The following is a 12,999-nucleotide window of genomic DNA, read 5'->3' as shown; positions in this document are numbered from 1 at the left end:
TTGTATTCAATTTCGATGCGATTTCTATGTTTCATCGTCAATGTGAAGGTCCAAGGGATACAGTAAACCTGCACTTGTGAATCGGAATCTAATACTGGTCTCCCAGGAGCCGCTCAAACCACAAACTCTTAGAAGATTCACTCATCCTATACTTAAGTCGGCATTGTGCCTTTTGTATTAAATCTTGATGCGATTTCTAAGTTTCGTCGTCAATGTGAAGGTCCAAGGGATACAGTAAACCTGCACTGGTGCATCGGAATCTAATACTGGTCACCCAGGAGCCGCTCAAAACACAAACTCTTAGAAGATTCACTCTTATTGTACTTAAGTCGGCATTGTGCATTTTGTATTCAATTCCGATGCGATTTCTATGTTTCATCGTCAATGGGAAGGTCTAAGGGATACAGTAAACCTGCACTGGTGCATCGGAATCTAATACTGATCTCCCAGGAGCCGCTCAAACTACAAACTCTTAGAAGATTCACTCTTCCTATACTTAAGTCGGCATTGCGCCTTTTGTATTCAATTCCGATGCGATTTCTATGTTTCATCGTCAACGTGAAGATCCAAGGGATACAGTAAACCTGCACTGGTGCATCGGAATCTAATACTGGTCTCCCAGGAGCCGCTCAAACCACAAAGTCTTAGAAGATTCACTCTTCTTGTACTTAAGTCGTCATTGTGCATTTTGTATTCAATTCCGATGCGATTTTTATGCTTCATCGTCAATGTGATGGTCCAAGGGATACAGTAAAATTGCACTGGTGCATCGGAATCTAATACTGGTCTCCCAGGAGCCGCTCAAACCACAAACTCTTAGAAGAATCACTCTTCCTATACTTAAGTCGGCATTGCGCCTTTTGTATTCAATTCCGACGCGATTTCTATGTTTCATCGTCAACGTGAAGGTCCAAGGGATACAGTAAACCTGCACTGGTGCATCGGAATCTAATACTGGTCTCCCCGGAGCTGCTCAAACCACAAACTCTTAGAAGATTCACTCTTATTGTACTTGAGTCGGCATTGTGCATTTTGTATTCAATTCCGATGCGATTTCTTTGTTTCATCGTCAATGTGAAGGTCCAAGGGATACACTAAACCTGCACTGGTGCATCGGAATCTAATACTGGTCTCCCAGGAGCCGCTCAAACCACAAACTCTTAGAAGATTCACTCTTCTTGTACTTAAGTCTGCATTGTGCCTTTTGTATTCAATTCCGATGCGATTTCTATGTTTCATCGTGAATGTGAATGTCCAAGGGATACAGTAAACCTGCACTGGTACATCGGAATCTAATACTGGTCTCCCATTAACCGCTCAAACCACAAACTCTTAGAAGATTCACTCTTCATGTACTTAAGTCGGCATTGTGCCTTTTGTATTCTATTCCGATGCGATTTCTATGTTTCATCGTCAATGTGGAGGTCCAAGGGATACAGTAAACCTGCACTGGTGCATCGGAATCTAATACTGGTCTCCCAGGAGCCGCTCCAACCACAAACTCTTAGAAGATTCACTCTTCTTGTAATTAAATCGGCATTGTGCCTTTTGTATTCAATACCGATGCGATTTCTTTGCTTCATCGTCAATGTGAAGGTCCAAGGGATACAGTCAACCTGCACTGGTGCATCGGAATCTAATACTGGTCTCCCAGGAGACGCTCAAACCACAAACTCTTAGAAAATTCACTCCTATTGTACTTATGTCGGCATTGTACCTTTTGTATTCATTTCCGATGCGATTTCTATGTTTCATCGTCAATGTGAAGGTCCAAGGGATACAGTAAACCTGCACTGGTGCATCGGAATCAAATACTGGTCTCCCAGGAGCCGCTCAAACCACAAACTCTTAGAAGGTTCACTCTTCTTGTACTTAAGTCGGCATTGTGCATTTTGTATTCAATTCCGATGCGATTTCTATGCTTCATCGTCAATGTGATGGTCGAAGGGATACAGTAAACCTGCACTGGTGCATCGGAATCTAATACTGGTCTCCCAGGAGACGCTCAAACCACAAACTCTTAGAAGATTCACTCTTCTTGTACTTAAGTCGGCATTGTGCCTTTTGTATTCAATACCGATGCGATTTCTATGTTTCATCGTCAATTTGAAGGTCCAAGGGATACAGTAAACCTGCACTAGTGCATCGGAATCTAATACTGGTCACCCAGGAGCCGCTCAAACCACAAACTCTTAGAAGATTCACACTTCTTGTACTTAAGCCGGCATTGCGCCTTTTGTATTCAATTCCGATGCGATTTCTATGATTCATCGTCAACGTGAAGGTCCAAGGGATACAGTAAACCTGCACTGGTGCATCGGAATCTAATACTGGTCTCCCAGGAGCTGCTCAAACCACAAACTCTTAGAAGATTCACTCTTCCTATACTTAAGTCGGCATTGCGCCTTTTGTATTCAATTCCGATGCGATTTCTATGTTTCATCGTCAACGTGAAGGTCCAAGGGATACAGTAAACCAGCACTGGTGCATCGGAATCTAATACTGGTCTCCCAGGAGCCGCTCAAACCACAAACTCTTAGAAGATTTACTCTTCTTGTACTTAAGTCGGCATTGTGCATTTTGTATTCAAATCCGATGCGATTTTTATGCTTCATCGTCAATGTGATGGTCTAAGGGATACAGTAAACCTGCACTGGTGCATCGGAATCTAATACTGGTCTCCCAGGAGACGCTCAAACCACAAACTCTTAGAAGATTCACTCTTCTTGTACTTAAGTCGGCATTGTGCCTTTTGTATTCAATTCCGATGTGATTTCTATGTTTCATCGTCAATGTGAAGGTCCAAGGGATACAGTAAACCTGCACTGGTGCATCGGAATCTAATACTGGTCTCCCAGGAGCCGCTCAAACCACAAACTCTTAGAAGATTCACACTTTTTGTACGTAAGTCGGCATTGTGCCTTTCGTATTCAATTCCTATGCGATTTCTATGTTTCATCGTCAATGTGAAGGTCCAAGGGATACAGTAAACCTGCACTAATGCATCGGAATCTAATACTGGTCTCCCAGGAGCAGCTCAAACCACAAACTCTTAGAAGATTCACTCTTCCTATACTTAAGTCGGCATTGCGCCTTTTGTATTCTATTCCGATGCGATTTCTATGTTTCATCGTCAACGTGAAGGTCCAAGCGATACAGTAAACCTGCACTGGTGCATCGGAATCTAATACTGGTCTCCCAGGAGCCGCTCAAACCACAAACTCTTAGAAGATTCACTCTTCTTGTACTTAAGTCGGCATTGTGCCTTTTGTATTCAATTCCGATGCGATTTCTATGCTTCATCGTCAATGTGAAGGTCCAAGGGATACAGTAAACCTGCACTGGTGCATCGGAATCTAATTCTGGTCTCCCAGCAGACGATCAAACGACAAACTCTTTGAAGATTCACTCGTCTTGTACTTAAGTCGCCATTGTGCCTTTTGTATTCCATTCCGATGCGATTTTTATGTTTCATCGTCAATGTGAAGGTCCAAGGGATACAGTAAACCTGCACTGGTGCATCGGAATCTAATACGGGTGTCCCAGGAGCCGCTCAAACCACAAACTCTTAGAAGATTCACTCTTCTTGTACTTAAGTCGGCATTGTGCCTTTTTAATTCAATTCCGATGCGATATCTATGTTTCATCGTCAATGTGAAGGTCCAAGGGATACAGTAAACCTGCACTGGTACATCGGAATCTAATACTGGTCTCCCATTAACCGCTCAAACCACAAACTCTTAGAAGATTCACTCTTCATGTACTTAAGTCGGCATTGTGCCTTTTGTATTCAATTCCGATGCGATTTCTATGTTTCATCGTCAATGTGGAGGTCCAAGGGATACAGTAAACCTGCACTGGTGCATCGGAATCTAATACTGGTCTCCCAGGAGCCGCTTCAACCACAAACTCTTAGAAGATTCACTCTTCTTGTAATTAAGTCGGCATTGTGCATTTTGTATTCAATACCGATGCGATTTCTTTGCTTCATCGTCAATGTGAAGGTCCAAGGGATACAGTCAACCTGCACTGGTGCATCGGAATCTAATACTGGTCTCCCAGGAGACGCTCAAACCACAAACTCTTAGAAAATTCACTCCTATTGTACTTATGTCGGCATTGTACCTTTTGTATTCATTTCCGATGCGATTTCTATGTTTCATCGTCAATGTGAAGGTCCAAGGGATACAGTAAACCTGCACTGGTGCATCGGAATCAAATACTGGTCTCCCAGGAGCCGCTCAAACCACAAACTCTTAGAAGGTTCACTCTTCTTGTACTTAAGTCGGCATTGTGCATTTTGTATTCAATTCCGATGCGATTTCTATGCTTCATCGTCAATGTGATGGTCGAAGGGATACAGTAAACCTGCACTGGTGCATCGGAATCTAATACTGGTCTCCCCGGAGACGCTGAAACCACAAACTCTTAGAAGATTCACTCTTCTTAAACTTAAGTCGGCATTGTGCCTTTTGTATTCAATACCGATGCGATTTCTATGTTTCATCGTCAATTTGAAGGTCCAAGGGATACAGCAAAACCTGCACTAGTGCATCGGAATCTAATACTGGTCACCCAGGAGCCGCTCAAACCACAAACTCTTAGAAGATTCACACTTCTTGTACTTAAGCCGGCATTGCGCCTTTTGTATTCAATTCCGATGCGATTTCTATGTTTCATCGTCAACGTGAAGGTCCAAGGGATACAGTAAACCTGCACTGGTGCATCGGAATCTAATACTGGTCTCCCAGGAGCTGCTCAAACCACAAACTCTTAGAAGATTCACTCTTCCTATACTTAAGTCGGCATTGCGCCTTTTGTATTCAATTCCGATGCGATTTCTATGTTTCATCGTCAACGTGAAGGTCCAAGGGATACAGTAAACCTGCACTGGTGCATCGGAATCTAATACTGGTCTCCCAGGAGCCGCTCAAACCACAAACTCTTAGAAGATTTACTCTTCTTGTACTTAAGTCGGCATTGTGCATTTTGTATTCAAATCCGATGCGATTTTTATGCTTCATCGTCAATGTGATGGTCTAAGGGATACAGTAAACCTGCACTGGTGCATCGGAATCTAATACTGGTCTCCCAGGAGACGCTCAAACCACAAACTCTTAGAAGATTCACACTTCTTGTACGTAAGTCGGCATTGTGCCTTTCGTATTCAATTCCTATGCGATTTCTATGTTTCATCGTCAATGTGAAGGTCCAAGGGATACAGTAAACCTGCACTAATGCATCGGAATCTAATACTGGTCTCCCAGGAGCCGCTCATACCACAAACTCTTAGAAGATTCACTCTTCTTGTACTTAAGTCGGCATTGTGCCTTTTGTATTCAATTCCGATGCGATTTCTATGCTTCATCGTCAATGTGAAGGTCCAAGGGATACAGTAAACCTGCACTGGTGCATCGGAATCTAATTCTGGTCTCCCAGCAGACGATCAAACGACAAACTCTTTGAAGATTCACTCGTCTTGTACTTAAGTCGGCATTGTGCCTTTTGTATTCCATTCCGATGCGATTTTTATGTTTCATCGTCAATGTGAAGGTCCAAGGGATACAGTAAACCTGCACTGGTGCATCGGAATCTAATACGGGTGTCCCAGGAGCCGCTCAAACCACAAACTCTTAGAAGATTCACTCTTCTTGTACTTAAGTCGGCATTGTGCCTTTTTAATTCAATTCCGATGCGATATCTATGTTTCATCGTCAATGTGAAGGTCCAAGGGATACAGTAAACCTGCACTGGTGCATCGGAATCTAATACTGGTCTCCCAGGAGCTGCTCAAACCACAAACTCTTAGAAGATTCACTCTTCCTATACTTAAGTCGGCATTGCGCCTTTTGTATTCAATTCCGATGCGATTTCTATGTTTCATCGTCAACGTGAAGGTCCAAGGGATACAGTAAACCTGCACTGGTGCATCGGAATCTAATACTGGTCTCCCAGGAGCCGCTCAAACCACAAACTCTTAGAAGATTTACTCTTCTTGTACTTAAGTCGGCATTGTGCATTTTGTATTCAAATCCGATGCGATTTTTATGCTTCATCGTCAATGTGATGGTCTAAGGGATACAGTAAACCTGCACTGGTGCATCGGAATCTAATACTGGTCTCCCAGGAGACGCTCAAACCACAAACTCTTAGAAGATTCACTCTTCTTGTACTTAAGTCGGCATTGTGCCTTTTGTATTCAATTCCGATGTGATTTCTATGTTTCATCGTCAATGTGAAGGTCCAAGGGATACAGTAAACCTGCACTGGTGCATCGGAATCTAATACTGGTCTCCCAGGAGCCGCTCAAACCACAAACTCTTAGAAGATTCACACTTTTTGTACGTAAGTCGGCATTGTGCCTTTCGTATTCAATTCCTATGCGATTTCTATGTTTCATCGTCAATGTGAAGGTCCAAGGGATACAGTAAACCTGCACTAATGCATCGGAATCTAATACTGGTCTCCCAGGAGCCGCTCAAACCACAAACTCTTAGAAGATTCACTCTTCCTATACTTAAGTCGGCATTGCGCCTTTTGTATTCTATTCCGATGCGATTTCTATGTTTCATCGTCAACGTGAAGGTCCAAGCGATACAGTAAACCTGCACTGGTGCATCGGAATCTAATACTGGTCTCCCAGGAGCCGCTCAAACCACAAACTCTTAGAAGATTCACTCTTCTTGTACTTAAGTCGGCATTGTGCCTTTTGTATTCAATTCCGATGCGATTTCTATGCTTCATCGTCAATGTGAAGGTCCAAGGGATACAGTAAACCTGCACTGGTGCATCGGAATCTAATTCTGGTCTCCCAGCAGACGATCAAACGACAAACTCTTTGAAGATTCACTCGTCTTGTACTTAAGTCGGCATTGTGCCTTTTGTATTCCATTCCGATGCGATTTTTATGTTTCATCGTCAATGTGAAGGTCCAAGGGATACAGTAAACCTGCACTGGTGCATCGGAATCTAATACGGGTGTCCCAGGAGCCGCTCAAACCACAAACTCTTAGAAGATTCACTCTTCTTGTACTTAAGTCGGCATTGTGCCTTTTTAATTCAATTCCGATGCGATATCTATGTTTCATCGTCAATGTGAAGGTCCAAGGGATACAGTAAACCTGCACTGGTACATCGGAATCTAATACTGGTCTCCCATTAACCGCTCAAACCACAAACTCTTAGAAGATTCACTCTTCATGTACTTAAGTCGGCATTGTGCCTTTTGTATTCAATTCCGATGCGATTTCTATGTTTCATCGTCAATGTGGAGGTCCAAGGGATACAGTAAACCTGCACTGGTGCATCGGAATCTAATACTGGTCTCCCAGGAGCCGCTCCAACCACAAACTCTTAGAAGATTCACTCTTCTTGTAATTAAGTCGGCATTGTGCATTTTGTATTCAATACCGATGCGATTTCTTTGCTTCATCGTCAATGTGAAGGTCCAAGGGATACAGTCAACCTGCACTGGTGCATCGGAATCTAATACTGGTCTCCCAGGAGACGCTCAAACCACAAACTCTTAGAAAATTCACTCCTATTGTACTTATGTCGGCATTGTACCTTTTGTATTCATTTCCGATGCGATTTCTATGTTTCATCGTCAATGTGAAGGTCCAAGGGATACAGTAAACCTGCACTGGTGCATCGGAATCAAATACTGGTCTCCCAGGAGCCGCTCAAACCACAAACTCTTAGAAGGTTCACTCTTCTTGTACTTAAGTCGGCATTGTGCATTTTGTATTCAATTCCGATGCGATTTCTATGCTTCATCGTCAATGTGATGGTCGAAGGGATACAGTAAACCTGCACTGGTGCATCGGAATCTAATACTGGTCTCCCAGGAGACGCTGAAACCACAAACTCTTAGAAGATTCACTCTTCTTAAACTTAAGTCGGCATTGTGCCTTTTGTATTCAATACCGATGCGATTTCTATGTTTCATCGTCAATTTGAAGGTCCAAGGGATACAGTAAACCTGCACTAGTGCATCGGAATCTAATACTGGTCACCCAGGAGCCGCTCAAACCACAAACTCTTAGAAGATTCACACTTCTTGTACTTAAGCCGGCATTGCGCCTTTTGTATTCAATTCCGATGCGATTTCTAAGTTTCATCGTCAACGTGAAGGTCCAAGGGATACAGTAAACCTGCACTGGTGCATCGGAATCTAATACTGGTCTCCCAGGAGCTGCTCAAACCACAAACTCTTAGAAGATTCACTCTTCCTATACTTAAGTCGGCATTGCGCCTTTTGTATTCAATTCCGATGCGATTTCTATGTTTCATCGTCAACGTGAAGGTCCAAGGGATACAGTAAACCTGCACTGGTGCATCGGAATCTAATACTGGTCTCCCAGGAGCCGCTCAAACCACAAACTCTTAGAAGATTTACTCTTCTTGTACTTAAGTCGGCATTGTGCATTTTGTATTCAAATCCGATGCGATTTTTATGCTTCATCGTCAATGTGATGGTCTAAGGGATACAGTAAACCTGCACTGGTGCATCGGAATCTAATACTGGTCTCCCAGGAGACGCTCAAACCACAAACTCTTAGAAGATTCACTCTTCTTGTACTTAAGTCTGCATTGTGCCTTTTGTATTCAATTCCGATGCGATTTCTATGTTTCATCGTCAATGTGAAGGTCCAAGGGATACAGTAAACCTGCACTGGTGCATCGGAATCTAATACTGGTCTCCCAGGAGCCGCTCAAACCACAAACTCTTAGAAGATTCACACTTCTTGTACGTAAGTCGGCATTGTGCCTTTCGTATTCAATTCCTATGCGATTTCTATGTTTCATCGTCAATGTGAAGGTCCAAGGGATACAGTAAACCTGCACTAATGCATCGGAATCTAATACTGGTCTCCCAGGAGCCGCTCATACCACAAACTCTTAGAAGATTCACTCTTCTTGTACTTAAGTCGGCATTGTGCCTTTTGTATTCAATTCCGATGCGATTTCTATGCTTCATCGTCAATGTGAAGGTCCAAGGGATACAGTAAACCTGCACTGGTGCATCGGAATCTAATTCTGGTCTCCCAGCAGACGATCAAACGACAAACTCTTTGAAGATTCACTCGTCTTGTACTTAAGTCGGCATTGTGCCTTTTGTATTCCATTCCGATGCGATTTTTATGTTTCATCGTCAATGTGAAGGTCCAAGGGATACAGTAAACCTGCACTGGTGCATCGGAATCTAATACGGGTGTCCCAGGAGCCGCTCAAACCACAAACTCTTAGAAGATTCACTCTTCTTGTACTTAAGTCGGCATTGTGCCTTTTTAATTCAATTCCGATGCGATATCTATGTTTCATCGTCAATGTGAAGGTCCAAGGGATACAGTAAACCTGCACTGGTGCATCGGAATCTAATACGGGTGTCCCAGGAGCCGCTCAAAACACAAACTCTTAGAAGATTCACTCTTCTTGTACTTAAGTAGGCATTGTGCCTTTTGTATTCAATTCCGATGCGATATCTATGTTTCATCGTCAATGTGAAGGTCCAAGGGATACAGTAAACCTGCACTGGTGCATCGGATTCTAATACTGGTCTCCCAGGAGCCGCTCAAACCACAAACTCTTAGAAGATTCAGTCTTCTTGTACTTAAGTCGGCATTGTGCCTTTTGTATTCAATTCCGATGCGATTTCTATGTTTCATCGTCAATGTGAAGGTCCAATGGATACAGTAAACCTGCACTGGTGCATCGGAATCTAATACTGGTCTCCCAGGAGACGCTCAAACCACAAACTCTTAGAAAATTCACTCTTATTGTACTTAAGTCGGCATTGTACCTTTTGTATTCAATTCCGACGCGATTTCTATGTTTCATCGTCAATGTGAAGGTCCAAGGGATACAGTAAACCTGCACTGGTGCATCGGAATCTAATACTGGTCTCCCAGGAGCCGCTCAAACCACAAACTCTTAGAAGATTCACTCTTCTTGAACTTAAGTCGGCATTGTGCATTTTGTATTCAATTCCGATGCGATTTCTATGCTTCATCGTCAATGTGATGGTCCAAGGGATACAGTAAACCTGCACTGGTGCATCGGAATCTAATACTGGTCTCCCAGGAGACGCTCAAACCACAAACTCTTAGAAGATTCACTCTTCTTGTACTTAAGTCGGCATTGTGCCTTTTGTATTCAATTCCGATGCGATTTCTACGTTTCATCGTCAATGTGAAGGTCCAAGGGATACAGTAAACCTGCACTGGTGCATCGGAATCTAATACTGGTCTCCCAGGAGCCGCTCAAACCACAATATTATAGATGATTCATACTTCTTGTACTTAAGTCGGCATTGTGCCTTTCGTAGTCAATTCCGATGCGATTTCTATGTTTCATCGTGAATGTGAATGTCCAAGGGATACAGTAAACCTGCACTGGTGCATCGGAATCTAATACTGGTCTCCCAGGAGCCGCTCAAACCACAAACTCTTAGAAGATTCACTCTTCCTATACTTAAGGCGGCATTGCGCCTTTTGTATTCAATTCCGATGCGATTTCTATGTTTCGTCGTCAACGTGAAAGTCCAAGGGATACAGTAAACCTGCACTGGTGCATCGGAATCTAATACTGGTCTCCCAGGAGCCGCTCAAACCACAAACTCTTAGAAGATTCACTCTTTTTGTACTTAAGTAGGCATTGTGCCTTTTGTATTCAATTCCGATGCGATTTCTATGCTTCATCGTCAATGTGAAGGTCCAAGGGATACAGTAAACCTGCACTGGTGCATCGGAATCTAATACTGGTCCCCCAGCAGACGCTCAAACCACAATCTCTTAGAAGATTCACTCTTCTTGTACTTAAGTCGGCATTGTGCCTTTTGTATTCCATTCCGATGCGATTTTTATGTTTCGTCGTCAATGTGAAGGTCCAAGGGATACAGTAAACCTGCACTGGTGCATCGGAATCTAATACTGGTCTCCCAGGAGACGCTCAAACCACAAACTCTTAGAAGATTCACTTTTCTTGTACTTAAGTCGGCATTGTGCATTTTGTATTCAATTCCGATGGGATTTCTATGCTTCATCGTCAATGTGAAGGTCCAAGGGATACAGTAAATCTGCACTGGTGCATCGGAATCTAATACTGGTCTCCCAGGAGCCGCTCAAAACACAAACTCTTAGGAGATTCACTCTTCCTATACGTAAGTCGGCATTGTGCCTTTTGTATTCAATTCCGATGCGATTTCTATGTTTCATCGTCAATGTGAAGGTCCAAGGGATACAGTTAACGTGCACTGGTGCATCGGAATCTAATTCTGGTCTCCCAGGAGCCGCTCAAACCACAAACTCTTAGAAGATTCACTCTTCTTGTACTTATGTCGGCATTGTGCGTTTTGTATTCAATTTCGATGCGATTTCTATGTTTCATCGTCAATGTGAAGGTCCAAGGAATACAGTAAACCTGCACTTGTGAATCGGAATCTAATACTGGTCTCCCAGGAGCCGCTCAAACCACAAACTCTTAGAAGATTCACTCATCCTATACTTAAGTCGGCATTGTGCCTTTTGTATTAAATCTTGATGCGATTTCTAAGTTTCGTCGTCAATGTGAAGGTCCAAGGGATACAGTAAACCTGCACTGGTGCATCGGAATCTAATACTGGTCTCCCAGGAGCCGCTCAAACCACAAACTCTTAGAAGATTCACTCTTCTTGTACTTCAGTCGGCATTGTGCCTTTTGTATTCAATTCCGATGCGATTTCTATGTTTCATCGTCAAAGTGAAGGTCCAAGGGATACAGTAAACCTGCACTGGTGCATCGGAATCTAATACTGGTCACCCAGGAGCCGCTCAAACGACAAACTCTTAGAAGATTCACTCTTCCTATACTTAAGTCGGCATTGTGCTTTTCGTATTCAATTCCGATGCGATTTCTATGTTTCATGGTCAATGTGAAGGTCCAAGGGATACAGTAAACCTGCACTGGTGCATCGGAATCTAATACTGGCCTCCCAGGAGCCGCTCAAAACACAAACTCTTAGAAGATTCACTCTTATTGTACTTAAGTCGGCATTGTGCATTTTGTATTCAATTCCGATGCGATTTCTATGTTTCATCGTCAATGTGAAGGTCCAAGGGATACAGTAAAATTGCACTGGTGCATCGGAATCTAATACTGGTCTCCCAGGAGCCGCTCAAACCACAAACTCTTAGAAGATTCACTCTTCTTGTAATTAAGTCGGCATTGTGCCTTTTGCATTCAATTCCGATGCGATTTCTATGTTTCATCGTCAATGTGAAGGTCCAAGGGATACAGTAAACCTGCACTGGCGCATCGGAATCTAATACTGGTCTCCCAGGAGCCGCTCAAACCACAAAATCTTAGAAGATTCACTCTTCTTGTACTTAAGTCAGCATTGTGCCTTTTGTATTCAATTCCGATGCGATTTCTATGTTTCATCGTGAATGTGAATGTCCAAGGGATACAGTAAACCTGCGCTGGTACATCGGAATCTAATACTGGTCTCCCATTAACCGCTCAAACCACAAACTCTTAGAAGATTCACTCTTCTTATACTTAAGTCGGCATTGTGCCTTTTGTATTCAATTCCGATGCGATTTCTATGTTTCATCGTCAATGTGAAGGTCCAAGGGATACAGTAAACCTGCACTGGTGCATCGGAATCTAATACTGGTCTCCCAGGAGACGCTCAAACCACAAACTCTTAGAAAATTCACTCTTATTGTACTTAAGTCGGCATTGTACCTTTAGTATTCAATTCCGATGCGATTTCTATGTTTCATCGTCAATGTGAAGGTCCAAGGGATACAGTAAACCTGCACTGGTGCATCGGAATCTAATACTGGTCTCCCAGGAGCCGCTCAAACCACAAACTCTTAGAAGATTCACTCTTCTTGTACTTAAGTCGGCATTGTGCATTTTGTATTCAATTCCGATGCGATTTCTATGCTTCATCGTCAATGTGATGGTCCAAGGGATACAGTAAACCTGCACTGGTGCATCGGAATCTAATACTGG

Source organism: Schistocerca nitens, chromosome 3 (genome assembly GCF_023898315.1).
Source record: "Schistocerca nitens isolate TAMUIC-IGC-003100 chromosome 3, iqSchNite1.1, whole genome shotgun sequence".
NCBI classification, from domain to species: domain Eukaryota; kingdom Metazoa; phylum Arthropoda; class Insecta; order Orthoptera; family Acrididae; genus Schistocerca; species Schistocerca nitens.
The sequence above is the reverse complement of the archived record's forward strand: the minus strand, read 5'-3'. Positions refer to the sequence as shown.